This window comes from Chelonoidis abingdonii, chromosome 3 (assembly GCF_003597395.2).
Source record: "Chelonoidis abingdonii isolate Lonesome George chromosome 3, CheloAbing_2.0, whole genome shotgun sequence".
Classification (NCBI taxonomy): domain Eukaryota; kingdom Metazoa; phylum Chordata; order Testudines; family Testudinidae; genus Chelonoidis; species Chelonoidis abingdonii.
The window spans coordinates 209174189-209194716 of record NC_133771.1 but is presented as its reverse complement, the minus strand read 5'-3'; the positions used below and the strand labels follow the sequence as shown (position 1 = coordinate 209194716).

The 20528-nt window shown below is 43.8% G+C and overlaps 1 protein-coding gene across 2 annotated transcripts in view; it reads left to right on the top strand.

Annotated features, from left to right (window-relative positions):
* PLCB1 (phospholipase C beta 1) overlaps positions 1 to 20528 on the top strand; it is a 645127-nt gene that overhangs the window by 174099 nt on the left and 450500 nt on the right. The window lies entirely within an intron of this gene.

Sequence of the window (20528 nt, the reverse complement as noted above, 5' to 3'; positions counted from 1 at the left end):
AACAAAAAAATGGAAACTCATGCATTATTTCTAAAGATCCAGTCAAAATGATGGAAGCTCTTAAGTTCCCTATTGGTTGAGTGTTTAGTTTAAGTTCTCCCTTGCATTTAGTTCTGGATGTTTGCCTGCCTGTTGAAGCCAATTAGTCTTTTTCATGTGACTTCTGTGGTCACTGAATCAGTCTCTATGGATCCAGTTAGGTGGGTCTTTTTGCATCTTCCTGTTGAATGTTGCTGGCAGAAATATGTTTTCTGTAGTGTTGGTTTTGGACAGATGTTTTCCACTCAGATGTGAATTTCCTAGCCCACAGTTCTGGTAACTGGACTGTACCCTAGGGAAATCCACAGAGATTGTAGAAGGAAAGAATATCTCTCCAGGGCTCTGGAAATGAATCGCTGCTGCTTCACAGCTGCTGCCGAAGCTTCAGAGTTGCAGTAGCCTCTGGAGTTGCAATTCCTTCCCTGGCCTCAGGAGAGGAAGTGTGATGATTGATTTGTGGTTGATCCTCTCCTTCCACAGTCTTTTCTGCCCCTTCTGTGCTCCACTCAGCTGTGTTGCAGGACGCTTTCCCATAACTGCTCAGGTTTTGTCAGAATATGTTTTAGCAGCATGAGTGGCCGGTTTTCTGTATCTGAACCTATCTGATGGTTATCTTCAAATGTATTTAAATCTGGTTTTCAAAGCTTTCCATATGGTGCCAGCAGCAGTTGAAATGCTGAATTGTAATTGAAATGCTACAGAAGTACTTTATGACATCCACATTAATATCAAATTAGTTCACCATGATTAATGGTTTTATGATGAATAGTAATAAAAAATTAACGAGGGCTGGAACATTATTTTTAAACTGTTACCCACCTTTCTATAAGGCATTCAGGTTCTTCTAGCACAAATGTTTTTAGCTAAGATTTATGTGCAGCCATTGATTTGGAGGCTTTTGTTTATTAAGTTACATAAAGGCTGTTTTTGTTATTGTGTATTACCAGCTCGAGTGCGGTGGCATTAATTGAAGGGTACCAGAAAACCAGGACTTCCCTCCTGGTGTAATGCCTCATACTTGTGTGAATCAGCCTGCCTTTCATCGCTGGTTGCGTGGGATCGCTGATTGCATGGCACAATAGATGCAGCACCTGCATTGGCAGGTTGACAGGGCCATGTTTACCTGCTGGAGCAAAATGCTCATTTTGAGATCAGTTGTGCCCATTCTGCACCGGTCCGTGTTCTGGGCACTATGGGCAAAGAGGTGTAAATCACTGGCGAGTGTGTGTTTCAGGAGACTCTGTGTGACAGATTCACAGTAGCAGCTCATTCTTTGAGATCTGGACATCACTGGTTCAACCCCAGGAGTGTTGGCCCAGATAGCAGCTGTTAGAGAGATTTACTGACTCCCAAATCTACCAGATGTGCAGAAGCACTTCTCCACCGCTACCCTCCTCCTTAACAGATTGCAGTGTGCCCTGCCCATGGACCCTCTACTTCCCTACCGCTTAGTACTAGTGGGAATAATCCTTGCATTCAGGTGAGGGCAAGGACTGTAATTGTGGCCAGTCCCTGCATGGAGCCTATTTAGAGGAGAAAGTTCCTTGCACTTAGCACCTATGTAAAGGCCTAGCACCCATAATCTGCTCATCCTACATCATTCCTGAATGTGTGATTTATAAGTATTATGGTCCAGATTCTCAGCTTCTGTAAATTGGCATAGATTCATTGAAGTTGACTTAGACCACCTGAGGATCTGGCTGTATATGTCGTGCTTTGGGCACTCTCCATACCAGGGACAGGTGGTAAGCCGATATGATCTGTGTCCTGGCTGTCTTGGAGACCATGTGATATTTAAGTCATGGCACAAGATCCAACAGTTTGTATCAGAAAGAGGATGTGGATGGAAGATTTAATTAAATGGGTAGAAATAACGTTTTTTTCCTTGAAATCCTTTAATTTCTGATGATTTTGGGTATTGAATTTGATGACTGTTTCCTGCCAGTTCGAGTGAGCTCATTTAATTTTCTGTGTTCATAATTATAAATGCTTGTAGATTGGGCCTGTGTCTTGCAAGAGCCTGATCCAAAACCCATTTAAGTCAGTAGGAGTCTTTACTCCACCTTCAGTGATCTTTAGATCAGGCTCAAAGGTGGACAGAAATAAAGTGATCATCTGTATCCAGCACCAGCTTTTCGAAGGTCCTATTGATTTATTTATTTTTGTGTTTAAATAATAATACCAAAGATGCCTATACAAGGCACTAGGTACCCTAACACATCATTAGTATTGCAACAGAGTCCCAGTAGCATTCAAATCATTATTTGAAAAGACGCACAGCCACCCACATATAAAAACACCAACCTCCTTTCCACCCGTTCATTATTTCAGGACGCTCTTCCTCCACCCTCTTCTGAACCCCTCTCAAACAAAAAGAGGGATGTTTCTTGGGTCATCTTTAATTACTGTGTCCTTGTATTGTATAAAGTTCATCTTTGGTAGTAAGTGCTGGCATCTTTAAGTACAGGAAGCAAAACTTCTCATTTCTAGGCCTATTTCAAACTCGTCTGTGTGTATTGTTTTCAACAATTGTCTTCCACCCATCAAAAAAGGCATGTTTGTGAATTGTTTTGTATGTATTTTGTAATCTCTAGTGTGCCTTCTTAATTGATATAAAAAGGAATATTCTTTTTCTTTGGTCATTTTTAACCATAGGGGGAAAATATTCAACTCCTTTTCTCTTCTTTTATAGTGGGTAACATTGCTAGTCTTTCTGCCAACCTATCTCACTCTGTCTCAAACTATTATCCTATGTTTTGCTCTGATAACAATCATTAAAGCTAAGCTATGGATTGAAGTGCTGTGGAAGGCTGGTAGGGTGGGAGCAGCCTGTGCTCTGGAGAAAGGGAATATGAAAGTGGACGTTTTAATACCTGCCAGGGCCATAATGTAGGGTGCCTATTACGCCTCTTGGGAAGGTGTAATCTGTAAACCCTTTTATACTCCCCTGTAGTTGTGATCAAAAGGACATTTTCCTGGACATGGTCCCCCAAGACGTGTTCTTTCCATTCAGGTACCAATGTGAACCTCATCACTATGGCATTTAAGCCTCCTCACAGTCTTTAATGTATTTTCCTCTCATCATCCTTTGAGGCAGGGAAGTTCTACTCCCCTTTTACAGGTGTAGGCACAGGGCAGGTTAATGCCTTTCTCAGCATCACTCAGGATGGGGGACTTCATCTATCCAGATATATGTTGGGAAAATAACATCGCAGGGCACAGACTGTCCAATAAGTTCTTGGACTGCATTGCAGACAACTTTTTATTTCAGAAGGTTGAAAAAGCCACCGGGGGGAAGCTGTTCTAGACTTGATTTTAACAAATAGAGAGGAACTTGTTGAGAATTTGAAAGTAGAGGGAAGCTTGTGTGAAAGTGATCATGAAATCATAGAGTTTGCAATTCTAAGGAAGGGCAGAAGGGAGTACAGCAAAATAGAGACCATGGATTTCAGGAAGGCGGATTTGGTAAACTCAGAGAGCTGATAGGTAAGGTCCCATGGGAATCAAGACTGAGGGGAGAAACAACTGAGGAGAGCTGGCAGTTTTTCAAAGGGACACTATTAAGGGCCCAAAAGCAAGCTATTCCGCTGGGTAGGAAAGATAGCAAATGTGGCAAAAGACCAGCTTGGCTTAACCACGAGATCTTGCATGATCTAAAGAATAAAAAGGAGTCATATAAAAAATGGAAACCAGGACAGATTACAAAGGATGAATATAGGCAAACAGCACAGGAATGCAGGAGCAAGATTAGAAAGGCAAAGGCACAAAATGAGCTCAAACTAGCTATGGGAATAAAGGGAAACAAGAAGACTTTTTATCAATACATTAGAAGCAAGAGGAAGACCAAGGGCAGGGTAGGCCCACTGCTCAGTGAGGAGGGAGAAACAGTAACAGGAAACTTGGAAATGGCAGAGATGCTTAATGACTTCTTAGTTTCGGTCTTCACTGAGAAGTCTAAAGGAATGTCTAACATAGTGAATGCTAATGGGAAGGGGGTAGGTTTAGAAGATAAAATAAAAAAAGAACTTTTCTAAGAAAAGTTAGATGCCTGCAAGTCACGAGGGCCTGATGAAATGCATCCTAGAATACCCAATGAGCATAGGCGGCAGGTTATATACATTTGCGGTGCCCGAGCACCAGGAATATTCAGGGCTGGGTGCCCTGCTCCAGCAATATTTGCAGCTGGGTCTGTCCCCCAGCCCTGCCTGGATCAGGCCCCGGCCCCTGTGGGTCACCCCCGTGCTGCTGCGTCTCTGCCTGGAGCAGGTCCCAGCCTCCGCCTGCCACCCGTCCCCCTGCGTGTCCCCCCCACCCCCAACGGCTCCCGGCAGAACTGCTGTCTGCTGCCCCAGGGTCCTAGTGCCTGCCATCTACTAATGGCAGGGCAGGCTGCCCTTACCCTGCTCTTCCGCCCTAGCCCTGAGCCCTTCCAACGCTCCAAACCCCTCATCCCCAGCCACAGCCCTCATCCCCCCCGCATCCTAATCCTCTGCTCCATCCCTGAGCCCCTCCCCGCAGCATGAGCCCCTCATCCTCAGCCCCAACCCTCATCCCTCCGCACTCTGATCCTCTGCCCCAGCTCTGAGCCCCCCCACAGCATGAACCCCTCAAACCCAGCCACAGCCCTCATCCGCCCACACTCTAATCCTCTGCCCCAGCCCTGAGCCCCCCCGCATCATGAACCCCTCATCCTCAGCCCCAACCCTCATTCCCCTGCACCCTGATCCTCTGCCCGCTCTGATGCCCTCACAGTATGAACTCCTCATCTCAGCCCCACAGCCTCCCCACAGCCCAACCCTCTTGCCTACCCTGAGCCCCCTACTCATGAACCTCCTCGCCCACAACCTTCACCCCTGCACTTCCTCTATCCCAAACTCCCTTCCAGAGCATGTCACCTCCCTTCTCACCACACCCCCAGTCAGAGCTGCCCAAAATCCATCCAAAGCCTGCACCCCTCACCCCCCTGAACACCCCCCAGTGCCCCGCCCAGACCTGCACTAGCCCCAACTCCATCCAAGCTGCGCCTCTGCACCCTATCCAGCCCTCCTGCCCCCAGATCTCCCCGAACCCCGCCTGGGACCTCGGCAGCGTGGTGTGGGGAGTATGGGGGGGCGGGTCTGGCACACAAATTTCTACAAATTGCCACCCATGTCAATGAGCTAATAGAGGAGGTTCTGAGCCTCTAGCTATTATCTTGAAAATCTGGAGATGGGAAATTCCAGAAGACTGGAAAAAGGCAAATTAGGCCCGTCTATAAAAGGGAACAAAAACAACACGGAATACAGACTAGTTAGTTTAACTTCTATGCCAGGGAATAATGGAGCAGTAATTAGGGAAATTTCTGCAAACACTTGAAGTGTGTAAGGTGATAGGGGATAAGCAGCTGGATTTGTTAAGAACAACGTTCAAACCAATCTGATCGCTTCTTTGTAGGTAACGAGTCTTGTGGATAAGGGAGAAGCGGTGATTGCATACCTAGTCTTTGTAAGGGCATTTTTTTTGATCTAGTTCATGATATCTTCGTAAAACTAGGCAAATGCATCAGATGGGCTACATAAGTGGGCGATAACTGACTGGATAACTGTACTCCGAGGTAGTTTTATGGTTCCCAATCCTGCTGGAAGGTATAACAAGTGGGTTCGCAGGGTCTGTTTTGGGACCGGCTCTGTTCAATATCTTCATCCAATGTAGATGTGCATGAGTCCTTATAGTTTGCGGATTTGGTATACCACTGAGGGATTGCAACTGCTTTAGCGGACAGGGTCAGAATTCAAAATGATATGGACAATTGGAGAATGGTGTGAGGCAACAGAATGAAGTTTATCAAGACAAATGCAAAGTGCCCCCTTAGAAGGAACAATCAGTTTTACACGGAATGGGAAGACTGTCTAGAAGACTATGGCGCAGAAGGGATGTGGGGGTTATGTGGCGACCCGCTAATATAGGTCAAACAGTGTGTGCTGTTGCAAAAGTGTTCTGGGATGGCATTCACAGTGTGTTGGAGAGGACACGAGATATATTCTTCCGTCTACTCTGCGCTGGTTAGGCCTCAACTGAGTTATTTTCCGCGGCGCTGCATTCAAGAGATGTGGAGAATTGGGGGGTCGGAGGCCCCAGATGCCCGGGCGACATGACCTGGGAAAGCCTGAAGATTGGTTTGTTTGTTGGAAGAGGACTGAGGGGACATGAGAGAGTTTCAGGTATCTAAAAGGGTGTCATCGGAGGGGTAGAAAACTTGTTACCGTAGCTTCTAGGGCCGCCCAGGCTTAAACTGCAGCAGGGAGGGTTAGTGGACATTAGGAACTTCCTTCTGTCAGGAGTTGGTTAAACACTGAATAATTGCCTTAGGGCGGTTGTGGAATCTCCATCTCTGGAGATATTTAAGAGTAGGTTAGATAAATGTCTATCAGGGATGGTCTAGACTGTATTTGGTCCTGCCATGAGGGCAGGGGACTGGACTCGATGACCTCTCGAGGTCCCTTCCAGTCCTAGAATCTATGAAAAAGTCAGCTGCAGAGCCAGGGATTGATCCTAGATTCCCTGTGACCCAGTCTAATGCCCTACCTGTGACTACCTTCCTCCTTCTTTCGCTGCAGACAGCATGATGGGCTTCCCATGTCTGCACTCCTGAGCACTGCAGCCCAGTTTTGTGGCTCCCTTCTGCTGGGGTGCCTGAGGAAAGAAGGGACCCTTTCACACCCATTGCTCCTCCCGAGCACCCACTCAAGCATTGTTTGAACATTCATGTTTTCCTAGGCTCTGCATCAGCTGCTGGGTGTGAATATACCAACTTCTTGATCCATCTCATTCATTCTCCAGAAATTGACTGAGCATTTTGTTGTCTTGCACATGTGCAGTGTGCTCTATCCAATGCTTTTCTGCAAGCTGAGTGGGTGAAAACCTGACCCCACTCACGTCAATCACTAAAAGGCGGCATGGAGGGTCTCTGCTGTCATTATAATTATTGTGGAGTGTATGCATAGGTAATATTTACCAAGGTATGTATGTATACTGAAAATTATGTTCTTAACGTAAGGCAGCTCACTGGACACGTTCCTTCTAAGCAGGAGGTAGCCGACACTTTTCTCTTTGTCTGGTTATGCTTTGCATACTGAGCCTGATACCAGTTGAAAGATTGCCAACTCTGCAAGAGAGGACATTGCCAAGAAGAAATAAACAGCTGAAGGGAATCCTATTTACAAGTAAAAGCAATGGATTATGGGGGGTCTATGTGGGAGAGCAGATATAGGTCCACTCTGGGTCCTTCACCTGGACAAGCTGACAGCACATCTTGTCTCACGAGAAAGAGATCACAGCCTGCCTGGCTGGAAAGCACTGGTGAACAATACTTTATTATACATGAGGAAATCTTGTTAATGAAGTCTAGGCTGTAGAATGTGTGTTGCCATTTTATGTTCTATGTAACTGTTTGTTTCCAGTCTTCTCCTTGATATCAATCGCGTCTCTCTACATCGTTAAATACGTTTGCTTGTGTTCACTCTGAACTGAGTTCCGTGCTGTGTGTGCAGCAGAGTGGGGATTGGAGGCCCGGGTGGTAAGTTGGGCTGTCCTGTTCTTTTGGGAGCAGCGCATCTGTGAGTGTCCCATGGAACAGGGATGGGACACTTGGAGGGCTCAAGGGGTGGCTGTGCCTATCACTATCTCACAGAGAGAGCGAGGCCTGTGCAGGCCTACAGGGGAGGCGTTGTGTTGCTCGTGGCTGGTGAAGTTGGGGAGAACATCCCCTGCAGGCACAGACAAGGCTTCCTCATACTAAGGGGCAGGTGGTAGCAAGGTGCCCCCATAGCCATGGGTACCCCCAAGAAGCGTCACACCCACCCCTCCCCATTCTTTTTGCCCCCTTTTTTCGGATGATGTGTGTCCACAGGACACTGTCATGATTTAGCCCTAAACGTGGACCTGATCTTGCACCTCCAGCTCAGGCCAGATTTCCACTGATCTCAGCTGGCAGGGAAACAGAAAGATTTGTTTTCATTGGATTTCCCTGTTCATTGTCTTCACTAGCGGCATATGCTGAATGTTCCACACTGGTAAGAGAGGGCTCAACCTGTCCCTACATGTAAAGCAACTGCATGAAACTCAGGGGTGGTAAACATGGAAGTGAGCCCATTGTTTGTATTGTTATTTACAATTCAACAACACCTAGAAGCCCCAGCCAAGATCTTTGGCCATTGTGATGGTCACTGTACATTCACATAGTCAGAGCTCCTGCCTCCTGTCATAAACAGAGAAGACAGACAAAGAGAATGATATCCCCATTTTACAGATGGGGGAACTGAGGCAAAGTTAGATCAAGGACCAGATTTTTAAAAGTATTTAGGCACCAATACATGCAGGTGGACCTTTAGTGGGTTTTTGAATGGGAGTTAGGCACCTAGGCACTTCTGAAAATCCCGCTAGTGGAGCCTCAATATCTTTAAAAATCTGGCCCCAACTGACTTGAGGTAGAGGGTTTTAACCACAAGCCAATGCTTCCTATCCCACAATTTTTAAAGGATTTATTCTTCTCTCTTCAACCTCAAAACACCAGACTCAGAAATGATGGCAATATTTCCCACCTAATTGTGGTGTTTGTGCAAAGGCTTATTCTTTAGTTAGAGGGTGCTGGTAACAAGGACAAATACCAAGCGCCACCAGCGTTGCGGTGAAGATAAATGGAGCTAATGTTCTAAAAAAACCCTAAAGAGACCTTTATAATTGTGAATTAGGAGAAGTGCCTTGATTCCAAATATAGTGGGAGACATACAGGGCCAAGGGAATAATAAGATGATGATGATAACCTCTGATTTTTAATAAGTTATTAGAATCATTTAAGAAGGAAGCAAAAGTAATTTGGGGAGCAGGAGATTAATAAGCGATTCATCTTGAAACCAGAAGGAATAATTGTTGATGTAGATTCACTTCTGAAACATGAAATGCTCGGGGCCTCATCCCAGAGTCCTTACTCGGTCAAAACTCCCATTGACGTCAGCCAGATTAGAACTCCAGCAAGGGCAGGCCCCAAGCTATTTATGTTTCAAAAATGCTGAAGTGGCTTTGTAAATCAATAATTACTCCTTTGCATTCCTGATGCATTTCCTCTTGCCATCCCATCTACCTGGTAGCAACCTCTGCAGTTTTATTTCAACATGAGTTGCTGGGAAAGGCCTGTTTTTGTTCTTTTACTTGGAATGGTCCATGCACGTGACTACAGAAGAAAATTAAATATCTACATGCAATGAAGAGAAAACTTGATTCTTGTGCAATAAAATAGACATTGCTGTGAACATTCACGTGCTCTGATGTGAGGTGTAGATGTGTCAATAATCTATAAATTCTTAAATGTAGGGACATAACCAATAATTAAGATACTAAATATCAGTTGAATGATTAACTGTTGAAGAATTTGCATATGCAGTATGCTAATAGGACAGTAAAATACACACTATTTTTTACCATTTTAAAATTCTTGAGACAATAACCGTTTCTATGGAAACTGAAATCTTCATGTAACTATATAAGGGTTTCAGTAGCAAACAGAAATATTAGGACGAGTTGGCGGGGCTCAGGAAGAATCCCTTTGACAAATGTTCACCTTTTCAGACTATTGATGCATTTGATTATTGCTTTTTCCCTCACAGCAGCATCGATCATTCCACAGGAAATGAAATATTTTAGAATGACATGTATTTCCAGTTAACATGGTAAAAATCCGCTAAACACAGTCATTAACGTTTTGAAATGCCAGGTGTTGTGTTCACAGCTCTAGTAGTCTCGCAATATTTGGCATTTTTCTCAAAGCCCCAGCTTCTGGACTCAGGTGACCTGGGGAAAATCTCCAGCTCTCAGTTTAAAAAAAAACAGGAATTTTCTAGCACTCATGCCTATGGAGAAAAGCTTGAATATGTGAACCCTAAAAGCTCAAAAACAAGAAAGGCAAATAAAAAGGATCCCAAGTTTATTACTTTTTAAAGTCTCATGACTTTTGGACAGGGCCACTCATGAATTTGAAATGCTTGAGGGTTTTACTGCACTCAATTTTCTACTCTGCTGCACTGTTTTTTGTCATTGACAAGTGTAATAGAGTGGAGAATCAGGCCAGATGTGTATTGAGATTTCTTTAGCAGTCTCTCTCTCTCCTTGTTTTTAACCCTGTCTTCTGAATTTACAAATTGAGGTTTTAGAGCGCTGTTTCAGACTCATTCAGAGCATGCGTGCATGCATAAATAAATAACACATGGTTGTTCTAACTTATGGATAAGGTCCTAACTTCTGATACAACCAATCAAATAAGAATTACAGAAACCATCGGGATATTAAATATAGTTGAGGCATTTGACTTCTGTGTGAACTCTGTCCTGAAGCAGGATTTGACCACGATTTTATGTTTGCAGACATAGTCTGGTGCTTTGTGGAGTGTATACTTTAGGAGAGGTTTCTATAGTCTCACGTTGAAAGGGGTCTGATTTAAGGGAGTGAGTGTGATACCAATGAAAGATGAAAGTTCATCTTGTTTTGGGGTGTTTCTTTCTCTCTCTTTCTAACTCTCTGACGTTCATTTGATTCCCAAAAGAGCCAGGAAGGAAATGTCTGCACAGGAACTGGAATGTATAATTTCCAGCTCCACGAGACATCCCGGAGCTAAGTCTGATCAAGCTAGCAGGCTAAAAATAATATCGCAGTGGCAGTGAGAGTGGCAGGATGGTCACTTAAGTATGGCAAGCTGCCAAGCTTCATACTCCGATGGCCTGCCTGCTCCGCCGCTTGCACCGCTGCATCTACAGTACTCTTTCTAGTGTACTAGCTTGACCAGAGATAGCATGGGTATGTCTACCTGGGCTGGAAGTAGCACCTTTCCAGCTCCACAGTAGACATACCCAGATTCCTGACGCCTAGGAGTCAGTCATGTTACTTTAACCACCAATTGACTCAAAAAGATAGGGGCTAATTGTCCTTGCTAAATTCTCAACAAGCCCTAACTGGCTTCTGAAGAAAGTAGATTCCCAGGCCAATCGGGACCAGAGAGGACTGGATAAAATCAGCTCTGCTGGCTTTGGGAGAGCTATCATTCAAATGTTGGAAGCTACTGGCCTCCTGCTTCTAAGTGCTGGCAGTTAAGCTGCGTGGGCTGGAGCTGAAACCTTGGAGGACAGTAGGCTGGAAAACCACCAGAAGGGGACAACTGTGGTGATCTAATCTGACCTCCTGCCATAGAACTTCTCCAGAATAACTCCTAGATCACATCATGGGTAGCCGGCTTTGTGACTTGAGTTGGGATGTTTTTGAAATGTTTTGGCACGTGTCCTCTCCCAGGTCAGGGAAGGACAAATAAAACTTGTACTCTACCCTCTAGAGAGAGAGAGAAAGCACCTGTGACTTATTTTGTGTGGAGGCCACACCCATCACTCAAGGTGGCCCTGTGACAATAATCAAGTTATATTTTTATCATTTGAACAAATGAGGCTTTTGTTGTCTTTATCACGTTTGAAGCCGGAGTGGTTCTTTTCTTTGTGATCAAGGCTGAAATAGGGCAATTATGCTGTGTTTAACAGCCTCCCTGATAAGACAGCATGTGGGAAATGACGCATATCCTTTTTCTTCTATGCTATAAATCCCCTAGAAAAGTTAGTTGCCTACTAGAATTTTATTGGAAGGTAGAGCAGGCCCTGGTTTTGCAGCCCAGCAAGATTTCTGCTGCACTGCCTGTTTCAAATGTTGGCATTGCTGCTATTTATATCCCTTGATAAATTCATGTCATTTTTCCCTTCAATAACCTTGGCGTCAAGTTAGAAACTCTTATGTAAATTACACCTTTCTGCCAACAATAAATAAAAGCAGATTGTGCACATTGCCCACCTTCTCTTCACCCAAGTTCATTTGAATTCACTCTACTTAAATACAATGGTGGCATCTTTTCAAAAAAAAACAAAACTGTTTGTTCTTTTCCTGCATTGCATTTCAGTTTCACGTTAACAATAATGAAAGTTAAACATATTTTCCTCCCTCTGGCAGTTGGCATAGCTGTAAAAGGAGAGTTGTCTTCAAAAAACAAAATAAAGATGTCAAGAAGTCTTTCTCCTGCTGCAGAAAGTTGGATACACACCATGCTGTGTGTGTTTTTCGGAGGGAGATGTCGATTTAAACAAAAGCAAGTGTGATTTTTGCTATGGGTTGGAATTGTCTGATACACTTGACAGCTGAATGGAATTTTTACCTTATGAGTTCCCAGTCACATGACACTGGAGTGTAAATAACGAGTGCAGCAAAGAAAGTGATAAAGGAAGTTTGCCTTTCGAGCATGTTTCCTGGAGAACACCACATTCCTTGCTTGTGAATTCTTTGCAAGGTGTGGAGGAGTGGTCTTTGTGGACAGAATACTTGAGATGGGTTTAGGAAGGTACAGTCAACTGATGGTGAACTAGAGTGAGGGCTGAAGAGGAAATACTGGATTTAGGCCATGTCTACACGAGCACATATATCGGCAAAACTTTTGTCGCTCAGGGGTGTGGAGAAAAACGCCCCCCTGAGTGACATAAGCTTTGCCAGCATAAGCATTGTGTGTACAGCACTGTTGGCGGGAGATGCTCTCCTGCTTACATAGCTACCGCCACTTGTTGAGCTGGTTTTAATATGTCGACTAATGCGGCTACGCGAACGTTCTGACAGTGGCACAGCTGTCTCGGTTCAGTGCCACTGTAAGCTTGTAAGTGTAGACATGGTCTAAGTCTGCCCAGGGATGAGTCTGCATTGGGGAGTTCACCTTGCTTATCTCAGATCTCCGTATAATGGGTTGGAATCCTTTGACTTTCAACAGGACTTGTGCTCCTCAATCCCTTAGACATTTGTGAAAATCTCCCTCAGAACTGTTCCAAGGTGGTGAGAAACGCGATGAATCCAGACGATCTATAGCAGTGATACTAGACCTCAGTGGTGCAGGAGCCAAATTAGTGATCAACGTTACCCAGAAGAGCCACAGCAGTGTGAATTCATTGTTTCATTTACTATATGACTATATATTCATGTTTAAACAGTGTGACGAGGAAATATTTCACGTGTGTATGTGTGTATTAGTTTCAGCAAAATGACTGATCAAGTGCTATTATTTTATCAACTACAGTTGGTTAATAACATAGTAAAAGCATCCTGATTGGTTAATAGATTAGATTGGTTAATAGTTAAATCGGTGTTTTAATATGTGCCGCAAAGAGCCACAGGACACGCGTTAAGAAGCCACTTGTGGCTTTCATGCCTCAGTCTGAGTATCAATGACCTACAGACACAAGCATTTCTCTGTGGAAAGCTTTCTAGACAGTCTACCTATAAAACTAGCTGGATCCACAACAGTTGGACTGCTTCCATGTCTGGTCTTTGTGTCCTTCTTACACTCCTTTTCTGTGTACCTCCATATTGCCCCTCACACCTAGGTGACCCGTTCTCTTTGTGAGAGAGCAAACATCTCATGGTAGGTCTGGCCTACACTAGAGGGGGGGGAAACGATCTGAGTTATGCACTTAGTCGTACTTAGATCTGCTCACCGTGGTGTCGTCACTGCGGTGAGTTGAGAGCTGACTCTCCCCCGTCGACTCCGCCTGCGTCTCTCGCTCTGATGGAGTACCGGAGTTGATGGGAGAGCGCTCAGCGGTCAATTTATCGCGTCTAGACTAGATGACCCCTGCTGAATCGATCGGTGCCCGTCGATCCTGTGGGTAATGTAGACAAGCCCTTAGCAAACATCTACCCTTTGCTCTTCAAATCTCTCCTCAAAACATGCACCTTCCAGGAAGTGTATCTCAACATTACCTGCTGCTTGGGGAAATGCTGCTATTTATTTAAAATCCCAACTGCTTCACTGCTAGGTGATGCATCCTTATCTTGCTGACATGGTGTTCTTTATGTCTCCATTGTTGTCTGCTTGTATAGGGGGTCCACTTCTTGGGGAAGGCCCCATTATCTCTACTCTGTTCTGTATAGTGCAGATTACATTGTCAGGGCTCCACAAACGATTAAAAAACTACAATATGAAGCAGAGACAATGGTATCCTCTTTGGTAGAGCGTTACATGGCATTTTAGACAGAGGTTTAGTGTGGTTGGGAGGAGGCAGAGAACTCACCAATGCCAAGAGCAGATTTCTTGAGCAAAAGCCCGACAATTCCTTCTTTAAGAGAAGCCAGCCCCTTGTCCTTCCTAAAGGGAGGCAGTGACAGTCCACTCCAGCAATGGACCCACTGTTTTCCACAGTAAATTTTACCAACCAGGTAAGACACGGGGGCACTGCATATTGGGGCCTGAAGCTCATTATTTTCTTGTACTCCCCCATCTTTCTGGCCATATCCATCTGTTGTCTCTTGTCCTGTGCTTAGGTTGGAAGCTTTTAGGGGCAGGGACTGTCTTTTAGTTCTATGTTTGTGCAGCACCTGGGACAATAGTCCATAATGGTCCAGGACTGGGCTTGCTAGGTGCTATGATAATCCAAATAATACTAATAAAATCATAACAACAACAACAACAACAACAACAACGTTGCTTGCCTAGAAAAGATAAGCTGTGCTGCGCTCTGAATAAGCTGTATTTTAAGTAATTTCTATCATGAACTTCAGAAAACAATTACAATTATCAGTTGTAAACGAAGGCATTAACTAACCTATGCAAATCCTTCTTGCTTGAACAATGGTCTTATCCTTGTAATATTATAATAAATAAAATATTTTAGCAGTAGACTGAACCTTCAATACACTGTCATCAGATCTATCAACGAGTAATAAACCCAGACTTTGGATGCTTGAAGACGGAATCAGTAGTGCATTATAAAATGAAAATGCCAAAGTGGGAGCAGTTTTCAGCAGTCTCTTAGAACGAATAACTAAACCATCCCAGTTTTATTATAATTCAGTTTAGGAAATTTACATGACACCCATAGCTTGATGTCTTGTAAACAACTGACCAGAGTGGAAGTTGCAGCATGGAAAATTAGTTGGAAAGGTTAGATATATTTGTTGTCATCGGCATATTAATAAGACGCAGATTATTCTGTGCCTCGGTGAGCTGGAAGCAAGTAGAAGCATATAAACACTTAGAAGTTAGAAAACTGCTTCCCTATGGAGCACTACAGTAAAGAGAAGGAGAATTTAAACGTTGCAGACACAAAGAAACCATCACCAAATGATGTGCTGTGTTCATTTTAGCCGTGTGAAAGCTGTATTACTCAGCACAGCAATGGACACTAAATGTGTTAAAAGAGTGATGTGATGGGTAGCATGGAATGCTCCTGGAAAGTCTAGTGATGATAAAAATTGACAAATGAGGTAAGAGTCCAGAGAATCAGTAAGTCATTATCTACCTTGAGCTGTGATGCATCCTAAAATTTGATTTGATAATTTTTTGATAAGTCAAATGGCACTAAACAATTTGCAGTTGACTAGAAGCACTTTTTAAACAGTATCTTTGATCAATCTCATAACTTAGAAGCTGAGCAAAATTAGAGAGACAAGGTGGGTGAGGTGATTTTTTTTATTGCACCACCTTCTGTTGGCAAGAGAAACAAACTTTCGTGCTCTTCAGGTCTGGGGAAGGTACTGAGAGTGTCACAGCTAAATACAAGATTGAACTCATTGTTTAATATAACTAGTTAGCACATATTCTAAGGAACCATTCAAGGTGAAGTGTGCCATTAACACTCCTCCAGTCACAGGATAAAAAGGGGGGTTAGTGGGTTACAGATTATTGTAATAAGCCATAAATCCAGTGTTTTACTGAAGACCCTGATTTTTAGTGTCTAGCAAAGATATGAGTTGAAGCTCCCAGGCTTGTCTTCTGAAAGTGTTGTGCTGGTTTCCTTTGAGGAGAAGGACTCGGATATAGAGTGATTGCTTTGTGAAAAGTGATTGATGGCTTGTTACAACAATGCATAACCCACTAGCAACCCCTGCTTCCTTTCCTCCCTGTGATTGGAGGGGTGTTAACAGATCAGATCACCTTGAATGACCGCTTGGTAACTATTTATGCTAAAGGCTTTTTGTTGGTGACCCCTTTACATAGCCAGCCTCTTGAGTGTGACCCCCTCCTTATAAATTAAAAATGAGGGGGTGGATTTAATTTAATGGGGGCTTTGAGCTGTCAGTCCCACAGAGCTGACAGCTCACGGCCCCCATGTAACCACCTAGCGACCCCCTGAGGGGTCACGACCCCCAGTTTGAGAACCTCTGTGCTAAACAATTTGTTCCACTTTCTGTGTAGCTGTGAGGTACTCAGGCCAGGTGTACACTACAGACCTGGAATAACTACATTGCTCAGGGGGGTGAAAAACCCACTCCCAAGCTATGTAGTTATACCAACCTAATGCTCCATATAGACAACTCTATGTCAGCGGGAGAGTTTCTGTCATCGACATAGCTACCGCGTCTCGGGGAGGTGGACTAACTATGCCAACAGGAGAAGCTCTCCCCTCGGCATAGCTGTGTCTTCACAAAAGCTATACAGCGGCACCGCCACTGTGTTGTATGTGAAGATGAGCCCTGAATAAGATTTCCCAGTCTTGAAGGAGAGCTCTGTGCAAGTTCGAAAGCTTGTCTCTCTCGCCAACAGAAGTTGGTCCAATATTACCTCACCCACCTTGTGTCTCTAATATCCTGGGCTACGACACTGCATACAATGCTGGAAGATACCGAGTTTCACTACTTGACGGGATGCACCTTACTAGGATTCAGTTATTTGGGAGTCTAAATATTAGATGGCTCACTGGGTGATTCTGGATTTCTTACATCCTCATGTGGAAGATGAGAAGGGATTTATTGTAAGAGTAGAGTATACTTAGTGTATATGCCCTGAAATTGCAGTACACTGTTCTTTCCTTGCTGTGAGAATATGTTTTCAAGCCCCTGTACTCCGCCAAGGATGTATGTCTTACATCAGTGTTATGTAAGAAATACTTTTTTGAAACATAGACAGGAGTGCACTACTATTAGGGCATGTCCAAACCTCACTTTTTAGAAATGATAACAAAATACATTAGAATTCATACTGAATAAAGCTCTATGTCTCTGGGCTTCCACAGCTCAGCTGCCTCACTGCCTAATCCTAGTGAAGTAACAGAATTATCAATTGTTGCTGCTGGCGAATTTAGCTACTTGCCTTTTGATGACACTCCTCCACCCTGCTCTCCCAGAAGGCCTTCATGAGCCATCCGTGGGTATGGCTGTTTTAAAACTGATGGCTCAATATTTCTATTTCTCCACTTCTTATACACCTTAGGATCTGAGTGCCTTCCAGGAATGCATTGAGCTGCATGACTAACATCTCTCACATGTTGGTTGTTCTCTCATCCTCTCCCCAGAGGACATTGCGTCTGCAATGAAGTATTTTATTTTTTTTGTTAGGTTTGGGGGGTTGTTTTTGTTTATAATATACATGTTGCTATATGTCTGTTAGAGGAGGCCAAATCAAAGAAATTTATATGGTACTTGGAGCAGAACTTTGCAATGATTCTTAGTTCCTTCCACATATGGCCCATTGACATCCACAAGGCTGAGTGATAGTCTGTTACTATCTTAATATTGATGCTTGAAGAAACACCCAGGTTAGCTTAGTCTACTGCTCAGACTCGCACTAGATTCACAGGCAGTTTTGCCTGAGTAAAAGTGAGGACTCAGCTGTGCCTGGGATGCACGGGCCAGTGTTGGGAGTGGTACAAGGCTGTTGCCTCCCAGTGACACCCAGTGCATGCAGGAATTGTCCACCACCCAGGGGAACGCACATACTGTTACAGTGCCTAACTGGAGTGCCGCATGTACTCACCTTGACAGGCAGGCGGTCTGCTCCTTTTGAGGGTGGCTAGCCTTCCGCAGTTCCTGTGCTTGGTGGGCCTGTACCTGTCACTCCCATGCAGGGGCTGACCTTGACGGAGAAAAAATAGGAGTTGGTCCCTCCTGACAAGGCCCAAAGGCTGAGGAATCCTGCCCATCAACATGTGTCACTTCTACTGAGTGGAGCCTTTTGTATTATCTTCTGGATACAGCAGGGAAATAGCTAAATTACAGACATGTAAATGGTTTCAGAGGGGTAGCCATGTTAGTCTGTATCAGCAAAAACAACAAGGAGTACTCGTGGCACCTTAGAGACTAACAAATTTATTTGGGCATAAGCTTTTGTGGGCTAAAACCCACTTCATCAGATGCATGGAGTGGAAAATACAGTAGGCAGGATGTATCTACCATTCAAGTGACTAGACTAGGACAGGGGTTCTCAAACTGGGGGTCAGGACTCCTGAGGGGGTCGCGAGGTTATTACATGGCGGGGTTGTGAGCTGTCAGCCTCCACCCCAAACTCAGCTTTGCATCCAGCATTTATAATGGTGTTAAATGTATAAAAATGTGTTTTTAATTTGTAAGGGGGAGTCACACTCAGAGGCTTGCTATGTGAAAGAGGTCACAGTACAAAAGGTTGTGAACCACTGGACTAGGACTATATTTCATGCTGACTTAACACGTCTAAATGAGACACAGGTTTTTTGTTGAAAACAGTTGTTCTCCATTCCAGGGAGCTTGATATGTGCCAGGCATAGAAACCCAAGGGGTTCTCTTCAAAATGTCTAGGAATGATGCCAGGTGCTTGGTAGAAGTTCTGGCAAGCTGTACTGCCCGTGTGAGAGCAGGATCAGTCTTTTGGCTTTTGCATTAATTAGGACTGATGGCTTCCCAATCTGAATAAAGTAGTTAAGTCTGAATTTCACACCTGCTCCAAGCTATCATGGACTTAATGCCATTTAGGGCCATATACTACTCTTAATAGTCAAATAGTTGCATGAGTGGATCAAGGGCAGTGATATGATCATTAGACAGCACAGGTAAGATGTCAGATGTCCACACCAAGGTTAGGAAATGCTGTAAAAATACTCCTGAGGCACTTAGGCCAAATTCAGTCCAGGGCTGAGTTTTCCTTTGTTGGTAATCAGAAAATGACTTCTACATCTAAAACTAAATATCAAAGCATATAACTGTAACATACATTAATTTATTCGTGAGAAGGTTTGATCTTTAGGTCTGGTTCCATACAATTTAGGTTTGTTATTTGTGGGGAATTTTGAAAAAAAAAATACACCTCTAATTCTGAGACAGTAGAAATATTGTTTCTGGGAGTTGTCATGTAATTGGTGGATATTTAAGTTGCTCTATTTCTAGTGTGTGTGTGTGTGTGTTTGTCAAAATAACTATGCATCTAGTCAATACAATTTTAGAAATAGAATCAGCTATAATGAAGAGTGGGTGGAAGATATTCTTTGTCATGCTAACATTATTAATTCCTCTCATATACTGGGATTGCATTGCTTCTGATTAATATGCAGAAGTGGTTAGTTGTTTGCCAAGATACAAATTCCTTGGGACTGTTACTACCCATAACACTTTATCCGGTGTTTTTTTTTTAAAAAGCGAGTGCCTTTTCCTCAGTATTTCCATGAATAATCTTAAAACACATATTTGATTATAATGTGAGAATGCTAACATAATCTGTGTTGCATTAATTGCAACATTTCTAAAACGGAATGAGGATTTCTGCTGAAATATGATTACATTAGTCAATACAAGCTGGATTCTTTGCTGTTGGTGGGTGGCTAGCTGCAGTCTGTAGTGAGTCTGGTTGCACCTGGCCAACATAGTAAGGGGATAGGGTGTGTGTGTGCGTTTATACACACACTCTCCCCCACGGGGCCCCGCCTCAGCATCAGAAACAGTGTCTCGTTATGACCAGCAGGCTGTAAATGAGTTGTGGTTCATTGGCTGTGTCAAGGTCTGTTTCCCACTTTGAATGTTAGCTTAATTTCTAGCTTAGATCACAGAAAACAGAGGTAAAATCCTGCCACCAACCCAAAATACAGTGTTTGGGTACGCTCCCAGTCCCCCAAAACCTTCTCTGGGGGACCCAAGACCAAACCCCTTGGGTCTTAAAACAAAGAGAAATAAACAATTCCCCTCCCCTTTCTTTCTCCCAGATTTCCCCCTCCCTGGGTTACACTGGGAGATCACTGTGATTCAGCTCCTTGAATCTTAAAACAGAGAAGAAATTCACCTTCCCCCCCTGCTTTTCCCCTCCCAGACTCTCCCTGAGAGAGAGACAGTGATCCTAACACAGAAAGAAATTAACCTTTCCCTCCCCCTTCTCTCCTTTTCCCCCACCAATCCCTGGTGAGTACAGACCCCGTCCCCTGGGGTCTCTCACAAGAATAACAAAAAAGTCAATCAGGTTCTTAAAAGAAAAGCTTTTAATTAAAGAAAGAAAAAAGTAAAAATTATCTTTGTAAAATCAAGATGGAAAAATGTTTATGTAGATTGCCACGTATTCGCAGGGGCGAAAGGAAATGCAGGCCTGTTATTTACCAGGCTGCACGTGGCAACAGACTATATAGGTAAGAGATGCAAGGGGAGTATGGGTCACGAGGCAAACTGCAGACACACACACAACTAAAATTAATCAATTTTAAATTTTATTGGGGATAGTT